This window comes from Glycine soja, chromosome 14 (assembly GCF_004193775.1).
Source record: "Glycine soja cultivar W05 chromosome 14, ASM419377v2, whole genome shotgun sequence".
Classification (NCBI taxonomy): domain Eukaryota; kingdom Viridiplantae; phylum Streptophyta; class Magnoliopsida; order Fabales; family Fabaceae; genus Glycine; species Glycine soja.
The window spans coordinates 24,339,086-24,360,520 of NC_041015.1; the positions used below are offsets into that span (position 1 = coordinate 24,339,086).

The following is a 21,435-nucleotide window of genomic DNA, read 5'->3' on the forward strand; positions in this document are numbered from 1 at the left end:
TGAACCATAACTGTGAAGAATGATGGAGGGAATAACATTTCTAAGTGGCATAGTGTAACCACAATGTGATCTTTGAGCTACTGAAGTTCTGGAAGATTTAAAGTTTTACCACAAAGTATTCTAAAAAAAGAACAGAACTCCACTAAGACAAAAGTCACATGGTCTGCCAACAAGTTACGAATTGCTAGTGGTAGCAATTGTTCCATAATAATATGGCAATCGTGACTTTTTAAGCCAGATATTTTATTAAGTTTCTCATCAATACATCTGGAAATGTTACTTGAGTAACCATCTGGTACTGTAATAGTCTTCAAAGTTTTCAAAAATAACTTTTTGGTACCACGTGTTAGTGAAAACAAAGCAAGGTGATACTTTCCATTATCATCTGGCCAAAGATCAGGCCTTAAGCCCATTTCTTTTAAGTCTTTTCGAGCATTAAGGTTGTCTTTTGATTTATCCTTCTCATGGAGCAATGTATACATGACATTGTCGCATACATTTTTTTCAATATGCATAAAATCTAGATTATGTCGTAACAAGTTAGACTCCCAATATGGAAGTTCAAAGAATATGCTTCTTTTATTCCACTGTGTGACTTCTTGTCTAGATCTTTTTCTTGTTCCATTTTGAATAGCTCCAGTTCCAAATGTAGTATTAATATGTTCCACTTGTCGAAAAATGTCAGATCCAGATAATTTTAATGGTGGGTTTCGTTCTTCTATGCTTCCATCAAAGCGAACATGGTTCAATCTAAATTTATGATTTCTACTTAGAAAACGGCGATGCCCCATAAAACACCACTTGTTACAATTTCAAAGGCGACAAGGTTCCGCATCTAAATTGCAAGTTGGGCAAGCCAATCCTGTGTGTATGTTCCAACCAGATAAGATGCCTAAGCCAGGAAAGTCACTAATTGTCCACATAAGAGCTGCTCGCATTCTAAAATTTTCATTTAAGGATGAGTCATAGGTGTCCACACCACTCCATAACTCACATAACTCTTCTACAAGGGGCTTTAGGTACACATCTATGTTATTTCCAGGAGATTGCTTGCCTGGAATGATCATTGATAGAATGAAGGAAGTGTGGTTCATACATATCCAAGGTGGAAGATTATATGGAATTAAGAAAACTGGCCAGATGCTATAGGTAGAACTCAAGGTCCTAGCAGGATTAAAACCATCAGTAGCAAGGCCTAAACGAACATTTCGAGGATCTGAAGAAAACTCAGGATGGATTAAATCAAATGTCTTCCATGTCTCTCCATCTCTTGGATGCCTTAACAACCCATCTTTATTGTCTTCCAAAACATGCCATCTCATATCTTTTGTAGTCTTACGACATGTGAACAATCTTTGCAATCTTGGTTTCAATGGAAAGTAGCGTAAAACCTTTGCAGCTATTTTCTTCTTCTTGTTGGGTTTCCATCTAGATGTACCACAATGCTTACAAGCATCCAAACTTTTTTCATCATCTCCCAAATACAACATGCAGTGTTTTGGACAAGCATCTATCTTTTTATAATTATGACCAAGCTTGTTAATAATTTTCTTTGCCTCATAAATAGAAGGAGGAAACTTTGCTTTTTCAAATGCGTCATTTAACAAATCCAATATCATAGTCATTGCCTTATTGCTTAATCCACACAAAACTTTTATATGATATAATTTCATTATAAATTCTAGTTTTGTGTACTTGCTTCCTTCATACAATGTTTGGCTCCCGTCCTTTAGAAGCTCATAAAAGCCATTATGATCTTCTCTTGGTTCATCATTTACTATTTCATCTTCATTTAATGGTTGTGATGCACCTACATTAGGGTCATGTTGCCTATATTGTTCAAATACGTCATTGATCATCATTTCCATTGGGTTTTGAGGTTGAACACCACTATCTTGGAAAACATCTTCCACTTGAGAAGATTCTAATGCTTGCTTTTCACCATGAAGATCTCATATAACATAGTTTTGAGGAAATGGTTTATATAGCAAGTGATCTTCAACTATGTCTCTAGTTTGCCATTTCATAAATCCACATTTTGGACATGGACACCGAATCATTTCTCCTACAGCTCCATTCTTAAAAGCAAAATCTAAGAATTTACTCAAACCAATGGAGTAATCAATTGAGTTTCTGGCCTTTGAAATCCATGACTTATCCATTACAAAAGATACCTAAACAATTTTATTAAAATAATTTATCACACTATGATAATATAACATAGTATAATTTGTATTAAAAAAAAGTAAGTCCCCCACAAAATTATAATATAAATTAAGAAGAAAAACTATAATAATTATTCTAACTAAAAGGAATAATTGGTGGGGGAAGAAGCATAACCTAAGATTCAATACTAATTTTTATGTTACAACTACTACCATATATGTTATAAAATAAGAATAGGTATTTAGAATAAAAACCAATGGAACCAACAAAACAATGAATTACAAAAAATTATAATAAATTACACTTGATAGCTAACTAGTAGAGGTCGTAACATAAAAATACTATCATGAAAATTTAATGTACGTTGTAAACACATAAAAATAAAGATTACAATGTTTAATCAAAATAAGAGAGAGATGAAGTACCTTTGAACTTCCAGTAAATGAAAGCAGGGGAATGTGTCTTTTGTTATTGCCTAACCAATTTCAGCACCTCTCAAGAACTTCAGCTACAAGCTTTAAAAAAAAAAAAGGAAATTAAGTTAGTATTATATACGACAAGTTAGTATTTTATATATATATATATATATATATATGACCTTAATAGCCAAAAAAGAAAAAGCAAATTAACCACTTATTTTTTGGAGCAAGTGTGCTACAAATCCAAGCCGAAATTGCTTGCATCAATGCCAAATTAACCACTTATTTTTTGTGTTCTTATCAAGTAGACTTTACATGCTTTATTAGGCTGGTAATAGAATCACATATCCCAACAATTCTACAGTTCAACACAAATTCATCCACTTAGAATAATCGAAAACAAATAATCTTGAGAACTATTTGAAATTTGGAAGTATTGAAGTGGAAGGGGCTTACATATGGTAAAATAGTATATTGATATAAGCATAACCTCGTATTTATATAATTAAATTGAGCTTACAACAGTGTTGAACAACTAGAAATTAAGCGGTTTTATGGTTACATTAATTCTAGTCATAGTCACTAACTCGTGTTCCAAAACTAATATTCTAATAAATTAAAATTTATCAATAAAAAACAAAAAAGAAGAAACCTGTGAATCGTGTTCCAATGAATCACTAGTGAACAAAAAAGAAGAAACCTGTGAATCGTGTTCCATTGAATCACCAGTGTGTGACTTGCTGTAACGACATTGGCGATACCTCTCAATGATTTTGGTAATACTGATAATAAAAAAAGGGTCACTATTAATTGGTTAATTGGAGTAATGCTTGATAAAATAATCAGTTACAATGTACAGGAACGATTGTACTAATTGAGAATCATTTACGCAGAAAAGTAAGTTTATGCCATTTTGAACCAAAAAAGGGTCCATAAGTACCATGAGTTCTCTATGTTTGAATAAGTGAGAAAAAAAATGCAAATAAAATTTTATTTCTATTTATCCTGTTTTTTTATAAGAAAATAATTTTATGAACAGGGATATAAATAGATAATGCACAAGGAGTGTTCATCCATGATCCATGCACCACAAAGTAAGGAACCTATGATACAATTACTGTACTTAGCATGCGAAACATGTTAGCATCCCACAAAATTTAAAAATAAAAAATAAAAAGAAATTCAATATGCAAAGTCACATCCTCCACTTTAGCTACGCAGGTGCAAGGCCGAAGGGTTAGCCTATCAATCCGACAACATAAGATTCACATCACATTCCTTGATTGTGGTTTTAACCATACCCATGAGACATATTTGACATAATCAATAGTAAGAAGTCAAAGTGAGCCTCTTATACACTTAATATTATTTCTCTTCAGTCATAATGTCCAAACCACCACATGCCAGAGTAACATCCAAACCCTTTCAATGGTTTTTCCTTTCACCATCCTTCTATGTTGAAGGTAGTGAGCAGTACATGTAGACAGAAAGCCAACATCAAAAGAAATCCAAGCATATACAATACAATTGACCACACCTTAGATGGTTTTGAGCATGAGACAAATAATTTGTGTCCTCATGGTCTAGAGTTACATAATCTCATCCTAGTTATTAATCTATCCAGCATTAAACTCCAAAAACAAAAAACAAAAACTTCAATGGAGTTATGCATCTTCAAAACTTTTGGAAAATTCCCACAAGCAAAGAATATACAGATTTTACTATAAATAAAAACGAGAGCTGTCCAACTTCCATACTCATTCATCACATCATTCTCTACTAAGAGGAATTTATGAGAGTAAATTAAAAAATTCAGTAAAGATTTGCTCCTCCCACATAAAAAAAATTCTTCTCCATCTCCTTGTTCATTTCGCTTTACTATTAAACCAACTCTCCATGTATACTCTATAAGCGACTTTATCCTAAGAAATGAGGAACAATCAAAGAAAAAAAAACTTTTTTAAACATATATTTTCAATTCAAATCTTGTGCCGAAATTTTACTTAGGTATTAGATTTTATCTTTCTAACCAAAGCTGCAGAGAAGCAATTACACGTTATTCTTTCATGTCCCTCCACTCTACTAATGCATGATTTCATTTAGGCCTCTGTATCAAAATCATACCCAAAAAACAAGTTGTTGCTTACTTATTAAAAAAAATCTACATCTACATCTACCAAAATTCTCCATCAGTTAAGAGTGGGAGTGTCTCATAGCTACCTATTCCTACATTTTCCTTTATAGCCGAGAAGCTTTTTCATAAGAAAGGAACTCCAATCGGAAACTTAAAACTCAGTTCTACTTCCAATCCTACAACCCTACAATCCTACAATAGAAAAAATGTGATTTCATACAAAATTATCAAAGTTATATACAGTATATAGACTATAGATTATAAAATCTTGGAACATTGTTTTGGGTACACATGATGGATGAGGAGTCTGAGTATGAAATAGAAGCTTTGCAAAAAGCTAATTGCCTTCTTGTTGAGAAGGAGAAAGAGATAGAAGAGTTGGAAGCTAAGCTTGAGTTATATAGGAAGAAGTTCCCTGATGAATCAATGCTGGAAAACATGGTGGATACAAACTTTGAAATGAAGGTGAAAGATATTGGATTGGATCATTTGCATTGAAAAGGATGAAAGTGTCCTTGGAAAGTCAGTTTCTGAAAATACTAATATATCTGACAAATATGAAGTTCTACCCACATCTCTGGAAAAACAGAATGTTCAATCTGTAAAAAATTCACCATTGGAGTTTCAAGATGAAAGGTTATATATTTCCCAACGTTTGAAGAAGTTGGAGAAGCAAGTTTACTTTTTCCTGAATATTCATCAATCTCGGGATAATTGGCTAAATTCTGAAAAAGATGAAAAGGAATCTCTGGAAAATTGTGAGAAGTTGGATAATAATATTCTAATGCAAGAAACTATTTGTTCTCCTAAATTAAATTCAGATGACATGGGTGATGATTCCTCATCCAAGGAACCTCCAGTTTGCAAGCAAAATGGTGAACTTGGATACAATGGACATAACTCCCCTGCGCTCTGTAGGAATAATGATTTATCTTCTACTGGTAGTTTGGTTTCAGATTTTATTGGAAGGTTGCAAGTTCTTGAGGCAGATTTGAGTTTCCTTAAGCATAGTATCAACTTATCGAGCAATGGAGAAGAAGGACTTAAATTATTGCAGGAAATAGATGATCAACTACAACAAAACGCCAGATTGGGATAAGAGAATTAGATCAACTTTTTGCTTGAGGCTGTATATAAGGTTAGTAGTTATTGCTGAACGATTAGGTAAAAAATCAAGGCATCTCTTTCTCTATTTTGGAGGCAATGATCCTTCAAGACCTAGATTCTTGGTCTGAATCTGAGTGACTCTCCCTCCAGAACAGTACACATAAGACCATGAAGGAGGGCCACAAGGGTCATTTCCATTGTCTGGCCATTTGAGAAGCTTTGGATTCTTCAACCCTTTTCTGAAATCATTCAGAATTCTGAGATTATTCGGGTTTGTGACACCATAACAACCCATTGTGATCATCAGGGTTAAAAACACAAAGATGCTAACTTTCATCATACCCATCATGGTTACCTTAACCCCACAAAGAAAACAACAATCAAGGTAGAAACTTTCCCATAAAACTCACAACCCCATTTGTGTCAAAGATCGGCATCTGAGTCCTAGGAATAGAATGAGACAGCAACAACAAACCCAGAGGGAAAAGAACATAAATATCAATTCGCAAGTCCCCTTAACACATGGCATAATAGGGAATCAAAATAAAAATGTATATGGTTAAGAAACTACTTCATAGCTATTAGCTCTAGAATATATCATAACAAAATCAAAATCACTTAAGAAACGAAGACACTGTGTGACAAAAACACAGAAATCAAATAAAAATGTATATCATTCAGAATCAAGAGCGAAATGAATTTCTGCACCTAATTTCATTGTCACAGATACATATAACATTGTTTGAGTGAATAATTGAAAAGGCAAGCCGCAAACAACAGCGATGGATAACAAATAGTTGCAACCCTAGCATAGGATGGTTGTTCAGGGAATCGGAAAAGGGAAAAGAAAAAAAATTGATACTCTTATCGAAAGGAAAAATCAGAGAAGAAAACGAAACAATTGAAGAGCGGAGAAAGGAGAAGAAGAAGAGTGAAGAGAAAATCTTGTACCTGAGCTGAGAGCGGAAGTGAGGGGTAGAAATTAGGGATTGAAGGTTGGGGACAACAAGAATATATTGGGATTTTGTAATTTTTTTAGAGGGAATTTTTTTTTTGCCGGGAAAAAATATGATTTTTTTTTAAAGAGAAAAGTGGAAAAATAATATTTAATTAGCAGAGGTTATAACCAACCTCCGCAAATTAAGTACAAAAAATTCTAGTTTTTAATAAATTAAGGAGGTTTCTAAAACCTCCGCAAAATAACCTTCATTATTTAACATTTTTTTTTTAGTGTCACCACCAAGATGAGCCTTGGATAAGAAGCTTGGATAGGATGTTTCAATGGAGGAAAAGAAACAGGGAGAGAAAGAGAGAGGGGGAAGCACGAAATTGAAGGAAGAAAAAGGGAGAGAAGTTGAACTTTGAGTTGTGTCTCACAAGACTCTCATTCATCAAAGTTACAACAAGTGTTACACATGCTTCTATTTGTAGACTACGTAGCTTCCTTGAGAAGCTTTCTTGAGAAAACTTCCTTGAGAACTTCTTTGAGAAAATTTCCTTGAGAAGCTAGAGCTTAGCTACACACATCCATCTAAAAACTAAGCTCACCTTCCTTGACAAAATACATGAAAATACAAAAAAAAGTCCCTACTACAAAGACTACTCAAAATGCCCTGAAATACAAGGCTAAAACCCTATACTACTAGAATGGCCAAAATACAAGGTCCAAAAGAAGGAAAAACCTATTCTAATATTTACAAAGAAGAGTGGATCCAACCTTGACCCATGGGCTCAAAAATCTACCCTAAGGTTCATGAGAACCCTAGGGCCTTCTTTAGTAGCTCTAGCCCAAGCCTCTTGGAGTCTTCTATCCAATACCCTTGGGGGTAGGATTGCATCATCCCCTCCACCTTGGAAAGGATTTGACCTCAAATCCCGAGGTTCTTCATACTCTGGGCTCCCCCCCTCGACACCTGTAAAAAGAATAAAAACATATGTATTAGTGGTGTTGGGTATGTTAGAGTAGGGTAAGGTCTGAAAACTCCTTTCATGGACATTTTCCCATGAGGGAACATGGTTCCTCACCAACTCAATGAGTGGTGCTACAAGTATAGAAAAATATGGGACAAACCTTTTGTAAAAGTTTGTTAAGTCCTGGCAGCCCCAGATTTCCCTTATATTTGGTGGAGTGGTTCAATCAAGAATGACCTTTATTCTCTTAGGGTCCGTGGGATCCCCTTGATCACTATTTAAAAAATTAAGGAAAGTAATGCAATAAAGCGTACCTTTTTCTGTATTTTTATGTTGATTATTTCTACAAAAAAATACGACAAACCTAAGGTATCCCATATGAGCACCTAAGTTTGTATTAAAATCAAAAATAAGAACAAACCTACCTAATGAGTCCCTATGTACATGAATCATGAAGACGTTGGGTGCATGACTGATTTTACAAAAGAGGGTTGCAACACTCAACAAATTCATCATATCACTTATTGTAGGGATTTGGTGCCTAATAATACCTATTTTGGGCACCAACAAAGCACAAGGATTTAAGCTCTTACGAACCAAACCCTCATCCAACAACTCCTTTACTTGAGGAATAACCTCAAGCCCAAGAGGTGTGGCAGTGCTAACAAGTGTCTTCTTACGAACCAAACCCTCATCCAACAACTCCCATGGAAGTATGAGAGTTTAATGTTAGCCTCTTGAGGCTATCTTTCCTTTTCTCTTCTATGGGAGTGAGGTCTAAGATGTGACCTATGCCTTCCTTCGCAATAGTCACGAAGTTCTTCACTTAGGCTTTTGCAAGAGTTATGACTACTATAGGAGGCATGTTTTTCTCTTTTCATTTCTTTCATTATTTTTCTTCTTTCTTCCTCTCTTATTTTCTTTCTTTCATCTTGACTTATTTCTTTCACTATTTTTTTACCTTTTTCTTTTCTCTCTTGTTTTTCTTTCCATAACTTGAGGGAACTCAACTCATCTAAGATTCTAGATAAAGGGTCTTTATGACTAGTACCCTCGTCATTAACACTAGATGAATGATGACTCATGTTGGTTTCTAAGTTGTGGTTCTTTCTTGTTGGAGGTTTGAAAACAAAAGGTAAAAGAAACTATGGTTGAAACTAGCCAAAATAAACACTAAAAGAGGTGTGAAAGATAAGGTAAAAACTAATTGGTAAAAGGAAAGCTATCTAGGCAGTTTGACAATGGAAGGTAAAGGAAATAAGCTATGAAAGTAAGCAAGAAATGTAAACTAGGCGAATCCTAAGAGTGTTTGGATGACCACATTCAAGGTTCCCAACAAAACACTCACTATCCTAAGGAAAAATTGCCAAAAATTATTACACAAATGGAAGTTTGGTAACTTATTGGAGGCTCCCAACACACTTCCAATGAAAGGCCTTTTTGTTACAAAACTTGAAAGCAATGAAGGTAAGTAAATTGCAAATTACAAAATTACAAAACGGTCCTCAATTTTGGTGTTTGTTCTCTCTTTGATGATTCACTCAATTTGGAGTGTTTCTTAGTCCCATAGCTCTTAAGGTGGTTGGCCCCTTTCTTCTTGACTCAAATTCTTCAAGGGATGACACCAATCATCCTTCCAATTCCCTATATGGCAACCCACAAACAAGGAAACAAAGAGGCAAGCAATAACCAAAGACAAAAAAAATGAAATGAAAGCTAAACCAATGGAGTTTTAACAAGACAATTTTTCAAGGATTACTCAACAATTAAAGCAATGAAAAGGACATAGAAGCAAGCTAGGACTCAAAGAGAAACTTAGAACGGCTCTAGAGTAGATTAAAAAAAACTATAAAAAAAAGACTCAACAAACCTCTAGCTTTGGCACTTGTTTTCACATTAATTTTCAATTGAAATTTCAGAACTAAGATTGGTATAACATAGGCACCAATTATAGAATAAATTTTGAGCCAAAACAACAAGCACACTTCCCTTTCACTTTTTTTTTCTGGATACTGATTTTTTCTGCCAACTTGTATGATTTTTATATTTTTTTCCTTTTCTCCAAATCACTTGGTTCTTTTTTTATAACTTTCTTCCAGATGTTTTTAAAATTCAGTAAAAATTTTAGCTCAAAATTCGAATTAACCAATTCTCAGTAAGTTTTACAAGTTTGTATGTCCAAGCTGCCAACACCAGCGATTTTTTTTTTAAGTATGGTATATTGATTGCCTTGGACTTACTTTCAACCGTCCTATGTATGTTGAAATAATGCAATCCTACCCCCCCAAGGGCATTGGATAGAAGACTCCAAGAAGATTGGGCCAAAGATGCAAGAGAAGGCCCTAGGGTTATCATAAACCTTAGGGTAGATTTCGGGCCCATTGGCTAAGTATGAGCCCACTTATCTTTGTACATATTAGATTAAGGTTTCATTATTTTTTGGCCTTGTATTTAGGGCTCCATAATGTAGGTAGGGTACCCTGGAAATATAGGATTTTCAGCCCTTGTATTTTAGGGCACCTAGACTAGTTTTTGTATTAGGGGTAGTTTTGTAATTTCACATGCACTAAGTGAATATTTGATGTGTGTAGTTGGAAATAAATTTAATTGAATTGGTTGAAGCCCAATCCAATTAAATTTTAGAGGAGGAGGTGAGCATTTGCTTACTACACCCCATTGTCACATCATATAATCACATTTTGTGCATGTCCTTCATGCTTTACATGCCTCATGACACCTAAGCACACTTAGTGGAGAATCTTGGAATTGATCTTGGATTAGTGGGCTGAACCATAACTAAAATTCAATAATCATAATTAGTGAAATTTTGGCTCCAAAGCTTGGCTCCACAAATTCAATTTCAAATTCAAGTGAAATTTGAATTGAAATTCAAATTTCCCTCCAATTTTGTGTGACACTTAGGCTATAAATAGAGGTCATGTGTGTGCATTTTTTTGAACTTTAATCATTTGAATATTATCTTTAGATTTCATAGCTCTTTTAGAGCATAAAATTTCATGTTCTTCTCTCCCTCTCTCTTCATTCATCTCCTTCTTCCTCCAAGCTCTTATCCATAGCCTCCTATGGTGGTGAGCTTCTTCTAGACTCATCTTCTCCTTGAAGTGGCGTCTCCTCTCTCTCTTCCTTCTCCATTCTGCTGCCATTTATCTTCCAAGAAGCAAAGGAATCCATTGATGAAGAAGATCCTAGGCCTACAAGCTCCAATGGAGCTTACATCATGTGGTATCAAGAGCATCTTCATCTAGGTGATGTTCTTTTGCTTCCTCTATCTTTTTGTTCGGTGAATTCTCTTTAATTCCTGGTTCTTCATCTTATTCTCCTTGTATATCCTCCATTGTCTTGTGGTTTGGTGATGTTTAGAGTAGATTCAAAAATATAAACCGATTAAATCTTAGATCTACACTTGTTCTTGCAATTCTATGGTTCAAATTTTGTAGATCTACTCTTGAATCATGTTTTTTGTGTTGATTTTAGGTTCTATCATTTTTCATTCATAATATTCTTGTGCTGAACCTTTAGATCTAAATTTTCTTCCAAAATATTGATTAGAAAAAAAAACACAAAAATCTAAGTGTAAATCACTTAATCCATGTTGTCTTAGAGTCATGTTTAGTCATAGTAATTATCACATTATGTTCTAAGTTTGTGCTGAATTTTTATTTTGTTGATTGAATTCTAGATACATTTGTTCATGTATTATTGTCATTCTTAGCCTATCTTTTGAATTTTGAGTCTAATTCATGCATGTTATTTAGTTCATAACATGTTCTAAATCAATTCCTAGAAGTTGTCTTGTTCTTGAACTTTTTTTTGTTTTCTAAGTTTCCTACATGATGCCTATGATGAAGTTGAGTTGTGGCGCTGAGTTGTGGCTGGATTTTTGAATCAAAATAAGTCTTAAGCTCTCTTGAATTGTGTTATTCAAGATAATTGAGCATAAGCAAACACAAATTGCAACTATCCAAGCCTTAAGCAACATAAACACTACTCTTGATTTCTAGGTTGAAATCGCTGGTGCTGGCAGCTTGAACATACGAACTTGTATAAATTACTGGGAATTGGTCACTACATTTTTTGAGCTGAAAGTTTTAATGAATTTTCTAGACATCTGGACCAAAATTATAAAAAAAGAACCAAGCGATTTGGATTAAAGGAAAAAATAAGAAAAATCGCACAAGTTGGCAGAAAAATCAGTGTCCAGGAAAAAAAAAGTGAAAGGAAAGTGTGCTTGTTGTTTTGGCTCAAAATTTGTTCTATAATTGGTGCCTATTTTATACCAATCCTAGTTCTGAAATTTCAATTGAAAATTATTATGAAAACAAGTGCCAAAACTAGAGGTTTCTTGAGTCTTTTTTTTGTTTTGTTTTTCTACTCTACTCTAGAGCCATTCTAGGTTTCTCTTTGAGTCCTAGCTTGCTTTTTTTGTGCTTTTCATTGCTTTAATTGTTGAATAATCCTTGGAAATTTGTCTTGTTAAAACTCTATTGGTTTAGCTTTCATTTCATATATTTTTTTGTCTTTGGTTATTGCTTGTCTCTTTGTTTCCTTGCTTGTGAGTTGCCATATAGGGAATTGGAAAGGAGTATTGGTGCCATATCTTGAAGAATTTGAGTAAAGAAGCAAGGGGCCAACCACCTTAAGAGCTATTGGACTAAGAAGCACTCCAAATTGAGTGAAACACTAAAGAGAGAATAGCCACCACAATTGAGGACTTTTTTTTTTGTAATTTTGTAATTGGCAATTTGTTTTACTTTCAAATTTTGTAACAAAAAGGCCTTTCATTGGAAGTAAGTTGAGAGCCTCCAATAGGTCACCCTACTTCCATTTGTGTGTAATAATTTTAGGCAATTTCCCCTTAGGATAGTGAGTGTTTTGTTGGGAACCTTAAATGAGGTCATCCAAACACTCTTAGGATCCGCCTAGTTTGCATTTCATAGCTTATTTCCTTTACCCTCCATTGTCAAACCGCCTAGATAGCTTGCCTTTTACCAATTAGTTTTTACCTTATCTTTCACACCTCTTTTAATGTTTATTTTGACTAGTTTCAACCATAGTTTCTTTTTTTCATTCTTCATCTAGTGTTAATGGTGAGGGTTCTACTCCTAAGGACCCCTTGTATAAGATATTAGATGAGTTGAGATCTCTTAAGTTGTAGAAAGAAATACAAGAGAGAAAAGAAAAAGGTAAAAAAAGAGTGGAAAAAATAAGTCAAGATGAAAGAGAGAAAATAAGAGAGGAAGAAAGAAGAAAAATAATGAAAGAAATGAAAAGAGAAAAAAATGTCTCCTATAGTAGTCATGACTCTTGCAAGAGTTTAAGTGAAGAACTTAGCGACTATTATAAAGGGCGTCATAGTTCACATACTAAACATCACTCCCAAAGAAGAGAAAAGGATAGAAGGCCTCAAGAGGTTAACATTAGCCTCCCATATTTCCATGGAAAAGATAATGTTGAGGCCTACTTAGATTGGGAAATGAAGGTTGAACAACTCTTTGCTTGCCATCATATTAGCGAAGAGAGAAAAGTTCCATTGGCTACCCTTAACTTTCAAGGGTATGCCCTCTATTGGTGGACTTCCCTTGTTAGGGAACGAAGGATTCATGGGGATCCTCCAGTAGAGTATTGGAATGATCTTAAGAGTGCCCTTAGGAAGAGACACATTCCCTCCTACTATGAGAGGGAGCTTATGGACAAGCTCCAAAGGCTTAGACAAGGGAGTATGAGTGTTGAAGAATATAGACAACAAATGGAACTACTCCTTTTAAGAGCTGGACTTAGGGAGGAGGAAAGAACAAGCATAGCTAGGTTCCTTAGTGGGCTTAATATGGAAGTGAGGGACAAGGTTGAACTCCTTCCATAAAGGGACCTAGATGAGCTAGTCCAACTTTGTATAAGAGTGGGGCAACAACTTAAAAGAAAGTCTTCTTCAAAATCTTGTGGCTCTCACTCTTATCCAAGGAAGGACCAAGCCCATGGAATTTTAGGGGCTGCACCTTCAAAACCCAAGGAAGATGAGGGTAAGACCATAGAGAAATGCACCCCTAAGACTAGTTCCCAAGAAAGGAATAGCAACATTAAATGCTTCAAATGTCTTGGGAGAGGTCACATTGCCTCTCAATGCCCCACAAAGAAAACCATGATCATGAGGGGTCAAGACATTTATAGTAGTCAAGAGGAGACTACTTCTTGCCCTTCCTCTAGTGGAAGTGAAGATGAAGTAAGGGGTGAAGAGTATAGTGAGGAAGTCTACCCCCATGAAGAAGGTGACCTCTTAATGGTTAAAAGGCTCCTTGGAGGTGAATCTTGTGATCTATCTCAATCCCAAAGAGAGAACATCTTTCATACAAGATGCAAAATTTTAGATAAAACTTGTTCTCTCATTATGGATAGTGGATCTTGTTGCAATTGTTGTAGCACAAGATTAGTTTCCAAGTTGAACCTCACTATCATTCCCCACCCAAAACCTTATAAACTTAAATGGCTCAATGAGCAAGGGGAATTAATAGTTAACCAACAAGTGAAGGTACCTTTCTCCATTGGGACATATAAGGATGAAGTTAATTGTGATATAGTTCCCATGGAGGCAGGACATATTATTTTAGGAAGGTCGTGGCAATTTGATAGGAAGATCATTTATAATGGCCTAACTAATGAGATTACCCTCACCCATCTTGGCACTAAATTTGTGTTGCATCCTCAAACACCTTCACAGGTGGCCAAAGATCAACTAACTATGAAAGATAAAAAGGATGAGGAAGAAAAATTAAAAAAACAAAATAAAAAGAAGGATAGTAAGGCCTTGTCTTCAAAGGCCAGGGGGAAGGAAAAAGAGGAAAAATATTCCTCCAAGAAGATTGTTAAGAAGGAAAATCATTTTGCAACAAAAGGTGATATTAAAAGAGCACTCCTTCTTAAACAATCTTTCTACCTTCTCCTATCAAGGGAAACATCCCTTAGCACCGCCATACCTCTTAAGCTTGAGTTTATTCCTCAAGTAAAGGAGTTGTTGGATGAGGTTTTGGTTCGCAAGAGCTTAAATCCTTATGCTTTGTTGGTGCCTAAAATAGGTATTATTAGGCACCAAATCCCTATGATAGGTGGTATGATGAATATGTTGAGTGGTGCAACACTCTTTTGTAAAATCACTCATGCATCAAACTTCTTCATGGTTTGTGTACATAGGGACTCATTAGGTAGGTTTGTTCTTATTTTTTGTTTCAATGCAAACCTAGGTGCTCATGTGGGACACCTTAGGTTTGTCGTAATTTTTTGTAGGAATAATCAACATGAAAATAAAGAAAAAGGTATGTTTTATTCCATTATTGTCCCTAACTTTTTAAGTAGTGATCAAGGGCTTCCCATGGACCCTAAGAGAATAAAGGTCATTCCTGAGTGGCCTACTCCACCAAGTATAAGGGAAAATGGGGGCTTTAATATCTTAACAAACTTTTACAAAGGGTTTGTCCCATATTTTTCTATAGTTGTAGCACCACTCATTGAGTTGGTGAGGAACTATATTCTCTCATGGGAAGATGGCCAGGAAAGGGGTTTTCCATCCTTACCTTACTCTAACATACCCAACATCACTAATACATATGTTTTTATTCTTTTTACAGGTGTTGAGGAAAGAATTCATGAGTTTCAAGAACCTCTGGATTTGAGGTCAAATCCTTTTCAAGGGGGAGGGAATGATGCAATCCTATCCCCCAAGGACATTGCATAGAAGATTTCAAGAAGATTGGGCCAAAGATGCAACAGAAGGCCCTAGGGTTCTCATGAGCCTTAGGGTAGATTTCGGGCCCATGGGCTAAGTATGAGCCCACTTATCTTTGTACATATTAGATTAAGGTTTCATTATTTTTGGGCCTTGTATTTAGGGCTCCATAATGTAGGTAGGGTACCCTAGAAATATAGGATTTTTCAGCCCTTGTATTTTAGGGCACCTAGATTAGTGTTTGTATTAGGGGTAGTTTTGTAATTTCACATGCACTAAGTGAATATTTGATGTGTGTAGTTGGAAATAAATTTAATTGAATTGGTTGAAGCCCAATCCAATTAAATTTTAGAGGGGGAGGTGAGCATTTGCTTACTACACCCCATTGCCACATCATATAGTCACACTTTGTGCATGTCCTTCATGCTTTACATGCCTCATGACACCTAAGCACACTTAGTGGAGAATCTTGGAATTGATCTTGGATTACTGAGCTGAACCATAACTAAAATTCACTAATCATAATTAGTGAAATTTTGGCTCCAAAGTTTGGCTCCACAAATTCAATTTCAAATTCAAGTGAAATTTGAAATTCAAATTTCCCTCCAATTTTGTGTGACACTTAGGCTATAAATAGAGGTCATGTGTGTGCATATTTTTTAACTTTGATCATTTGAATATTAACTTCATATTTCAGAGCTCCTTTAGAGCATAAAATTTCGTGTTCTTCTCTCCCTCTCTCTTCATTCATCTCCTTCTTCCTCCAAGCTCTTATCCATGGCCTCCTATGGTGGTGAGCTTCTTCTAGACTCATCTTCTCCTTCAAGTGGCATCTCCTCTCTCTCTTCCTTCTCCATTCCGTTGCCATTTATCTTCCAAGAAGCAAAGGAATCCATTGATGAAGAAGATCATACGCCTACAAGCTCCAATGGAGCTTACATCATGGAACTCACTAGTATTGTTTACTACAGTTTTAGGAGTTCAATATTCACTTAGGATCAACATTTCAGCCAGCAATTCAATCACCAAAACTCAAATTCACAATAGACACAATCATAAGGAAACCTAAAAGTTCAAGAAAAGGTTCACAATCAAAGACTCTCTAAGAATTTTTCATGAACATGTTAAAGACTAGTTAACATGAAAGATTTGACTCAAATCAAATAATAGGCTAAGAGAATTTCATACACTCATGAACAAATGAGTTAGACAAAGAAACAAGAAAAATAAAATTCAGCACAACATAAGAAATCTTATGTGACAAGTTTCATGACTAGACATGACTTCTATGACAAAACTACAATAGGTGAACAAGTCACTCTAGATTTTTGAGGTTTTCTTTTACTTTAATATTTTTGTAAGAATTTTATGGTTTAGGTTTCAGCCACAAAAAAATAACAAGACAAAACTCAAAGGAACCTAAACTCAAAACAATTCATGGTTCAAGATCAAGAACAAGAACAAGAAATTTGAACCATAGAAAATCAAATATAGCTTCTATAGCAAGTTTAATTGGTGGAAAATCTAAAGAATAATGTTAACAACATTTAGCACAAGACATGTGAGGAGATACATGGAGAAAAAATGAAGAAACAACAATGGAAGAGAAGGTAAAGCAAAAAATTATTGGAGGTTTAAAGAGAACTGTTAGTGCTTAGCTCTACTGAGTTTTAAAAGATTGGCTAAGATTTTGTTAAAACATAAGCACTTAGACAATGAAGGAAAGCTGGAGTTGCTGCACATGATGTCCAACGTTATGTCAAAGAATAAGATCGGGCTGCACAATGCACAAGGCAAGATGAAATGTCAAATGAAGAATTGAAGCTGCAGGATTCACGATGTCGGATACAATGTCCAGGACATCCTGCCTGAAAATACTGGAATTACTAAAAGCATTGAAGCTGCAGGATCCACGATGTCGGATACAATGTCCAGGACATCCTGCCCGAGAATACTGGAGTTGCTGTACAATGCAAGATAAAAGTCAAGTAAAGAAGTGAAGCTGCAGGATCCACGATGTCGGATACGATGTCCTGACATCCGGCCCGATAATACTGGACATATAAATCTGTTATATCTTTAACAGATTATTGTGCAGTTAGCAAGAGATAAGAAGATCTATCTTTAGGAACGAATTAAAAGATAATTAAAGTTCGAATTTCAAAGTAGAAGAGTTCGTTCAGGGATTAAAGATTAAAGATAAAAACTAAAAGATCAAACTGAATCTTTTAGATCTTTAAGTGCAGATTTTCAGGAAGAATGATAGATCTCATTCAGCACAAGCTGTTGCAGCCCAGAAACGCACACTGCTATATAAACATGAAGGCTGCACGAGTTCTGTACCAAGTCCGGGATTGAAGAGTTATTTTGTGAGTTTTGGGACTTGAGTGTTTTGTGAGCCACCTTGATGGTACCCTAACATCAAGTGTTGGACCTGAGTGTGTAGAGTTGATCTCTTGTGTGTAGAGTTGATCTCTAGTGTGTAGGGTTGATCCCTGTTGTTCAGAGAGCAATCTCTGGTGTGTCTTTGATTTAATCGTAAACACGGGAGTGTGATTGAGAGGGAGTGAGCGGGGTTCTCATATCTAAGAGTGGCTCTTAGGTAGAGGTCGCACGGGTAGTGGTTAGGTGAGAAGGTTGTAAACAGTGGCTGTTAGACCTTGAACTAACACTATTTTAGTGGATTTCCTCCCTGGCTTGGTAGCCCCCAGATGTAGGTGAGGTTGCACCGAACTGGGTTAACAATTCTCTTGTGTTATTTACTTGTTTAATCTGTTCATACTCCCAAATATAATCTGCATGTTCTGAAGCGTGATGTCGTGACATCCGGTACGACATCTGTCCCCAGTATCAGAATTTCAAGAACCTACTTGAAGCTCTTGTGCTCTGATACCACTTGATGGAAGCTTGCTTGTGTGGCTTCTATGGAGGTTGGATCTTTGAGCTTCAATGAGGTCCTTTAATGGTGATTTTCCACCATGGAGATGCAGCGGAAGACAAAGGAGAAAAGGAAAGAGGAGGTGCCATCCACTAGGGAATAAGCCATGGAAGATGGAGCTTCACCACCAAGATGAGCCTTGGATAAGAAGCTTGGATAGGATGCTTCAATGGAGGAAAAGAAACAGGGAGAGAAAGAGAAAGGAGGGAGCACGAAATTGAAGGAAGAAAAAGGGAGAGAAGTTGAACTTTGAGTTGTGTCTCACAAGACTCTCATTCATCAAAGTTACAACAAGTGTTACACATGCTTCTATTTATAGACTAGGTAACTTCCTTGAGAAGCTTTCTTGAGAAAACTTCCTTGAAAAGCTTCTTTGAGAAAACTTCCTTGAGAAGCTAGAGCTTAGCTACACACACCCATCTAAAAACTAAGCTCACCTTCCTTGACAAAATACATGAAAATACAAAAAAAAAGTCCCTATTACAAAGACTACTCAAAATGCCCTGAAATACAAGGCTAAAACCCTATACTACTAGAATGGCCAAAATACAAGGCCCAAAAGAAGGAAAAACCTATTCTAATATTTACAAAGAAGAGTGGATCCAACCTTGACCCATGGGCTCAAAAATCTACCCTAAGGTTCATGAGAACCCTAGGGCCTTCTTTAGTAGCTCTAGCCCAAGCCTCTTGGAGTCTTCTATCCAATACCCTTGGGGGGTAGGATTGCATCACAAATGGTGATGCAGCGATTGTTCTTATCTCTACCTGCTTAATTACCTTTTCTGGCTTCAGAAGTTCAGTTGCCCTACCAACTTTGGTCCCTGAAACATACAATTAGACAATATGAGAGACATAGTTTATGAGTCACATGTGTTTATTCAACATGGAACTAGCACCCAAAGTTAAAAACAAAACATTTTCATACAATCAACTGATCTGGCAGTGACAAATACGTGGTTATACATATGTCCTTTTCATTCATAGTCTCTCCCCCGAGAAAAAACACAAATTAAAGTTAAAAAGTCAACTTAATTTATGACCAGAGGCTTCCTCTGCCACCTCAATAACCCTAAAAACCTTAACAATAAAAAAAATTGCTTCATAACCATCACAAGCTCACACCCAAATAGAGCTTTGCATATTGTAACAACATGCAGGGTAAAAGAATCATTATATCCAAAAGTCCAAACTAATAAAAAAATGAACTAATTCACACAACTAATAAGCTAAGAGGAAATTTCATTAACCTAGATTCTTTACTTATGAATACATAAACACATATTTTATTGTTGCCTGAATGAAACTGCATTTCTCATAAAACTAAACGCAGGTGCTTTTAACACAACTAACCATCTTCTGAGACTCTGATCAAGGCTGAATTTTTCAAAGCTTGAGCAACAGCTTTAACAGTATCTTTGGTCACCCCAGTCAGCATAACATCCCCCAGATTAAGATGTGTTCACATTCGATTAAAAGAGCAAATCAAAGCCGAACTAACGACTGTGCAGTTGCAGCATTAGTCAAGACCAACAACATTGCAAAATGTAAACAAATGCACTAAATAAGCTACATGTTTGGTTTGATTAACTAGGTTTCAATGAAATCAGAACAACAATAAGGATAAACACGATGTTAATTTTCATAATGCCATGAGTAATTTTCACATTATTTTTCAATCAAAAATAGAGTTTTGTGGCTATTTATTTTTTGGGAAAATATTCTATTTAGTCCCTGAATTATGCATTTATTGACAGTATAGTCTCTAAATTATGCATTCACTGACAATTTAGTCCCTACATCTTCAAAATGACCAATTTAGTCCGCAAATGTTGCGAAAAATTAACCACTAAACATAGTGACAAACGGGTCCTTAAAGTAGGACACTTAATGTCAGAGTGATCCCGATTCTTGAAACTATATTACTTACTACCTACTAACAAATTATTTCACCACATACATGGCTTATAATAAATAAATGGTTGGCCTAATTTGTGACAATATTTCCATATTTGTAGACTAAATTGGTGATTTTGAAAATGCATAGTTTATAGACAAAATAAGCTATTTACCATCTTGTTTTTTTAAACAAAAAAATCATATAATCACTTAAGAGAAACGCTGTAAATATGAAGCAAACGCATAATAGAGATGAAGGATACTGCTATCTTTGCTTTAGGTGACCGTTTTCCTGAGAAGATTGTCTCTGGGAAGGTTGCTATCACTGAAGTAGAACTCCACCTGTTGGGGGACAAAACGGAAACGAGAGTTGAATGAATGACAAAGCATAAGCGAACGAGTATTGAACAACAATGAAACGCAAAAATGACGACTATGAACCTGTCGTACGACTTTCTTTGCGGTTTCCTCGTCCAGCGACGTGGTCACCATTGTTCAAACCGAAATCAAAGAGACGCGGTGTCGGAGAACGTGAAGGGAGGGGAGAGAGTGTGGCAAAATGACGTCAGAGGGGTAGTTTTACAAACTTTTTCCCTCAGAGGGTTTGTTTGCAAACATATTCCAGAGGGGGTCTTTTTTTTAAGGGATCCCGCTAGCACCAATAGCAGGTTAAGGTATCCCGCCATTACGAACAACGACTTCTTCATGCATGGGGTTCCGCCACTCCCATTGGTGAGATACCCCATGCCCACCATCCACGTGGATCCACCAGTTGCTCTGGCGAGATTGATGCAGAAAAAAAGGAGCTGGCTTGGATCCGCCAGTTGCTCAGGCGGGATTAGTGCAGAAAAAGAAGAAGAACAAGTTCTAAAGAAATGTATTCTATACTTCTCTTCATTTACAAACAGTAACGTTAACGCATATTTCTCAAAGCCTAAACATGTGCTACCAATACATTTCAAAAAGAAAAAAAAGGAGCTGTTGGATCTGCCAATTGCTTTGGCGGGATTGGTGCAGAAAAAGAAAAAAAAAGGAGCTGGCTTCATGCAGAGGGTAAAAAAGAAATATTTTCTTTATTAATAGGATATAGATTATTATATCTTTGATCAGTGTATCATCAATCCTCATG

General features: G+C 35.8%; 1 pseudogene; it reads right to left on the reverse strand.

The window, feature by feature from the left end:
* LOC114384535 overlaps nt 1-21,229 on the reverse strand; it is a 29,118-nt pseudogene extending 7,889 nt beyond the window's left edge.
* Between the last annotated feature and the right edge of the window lie 206 nt (nt 21,230-21,435).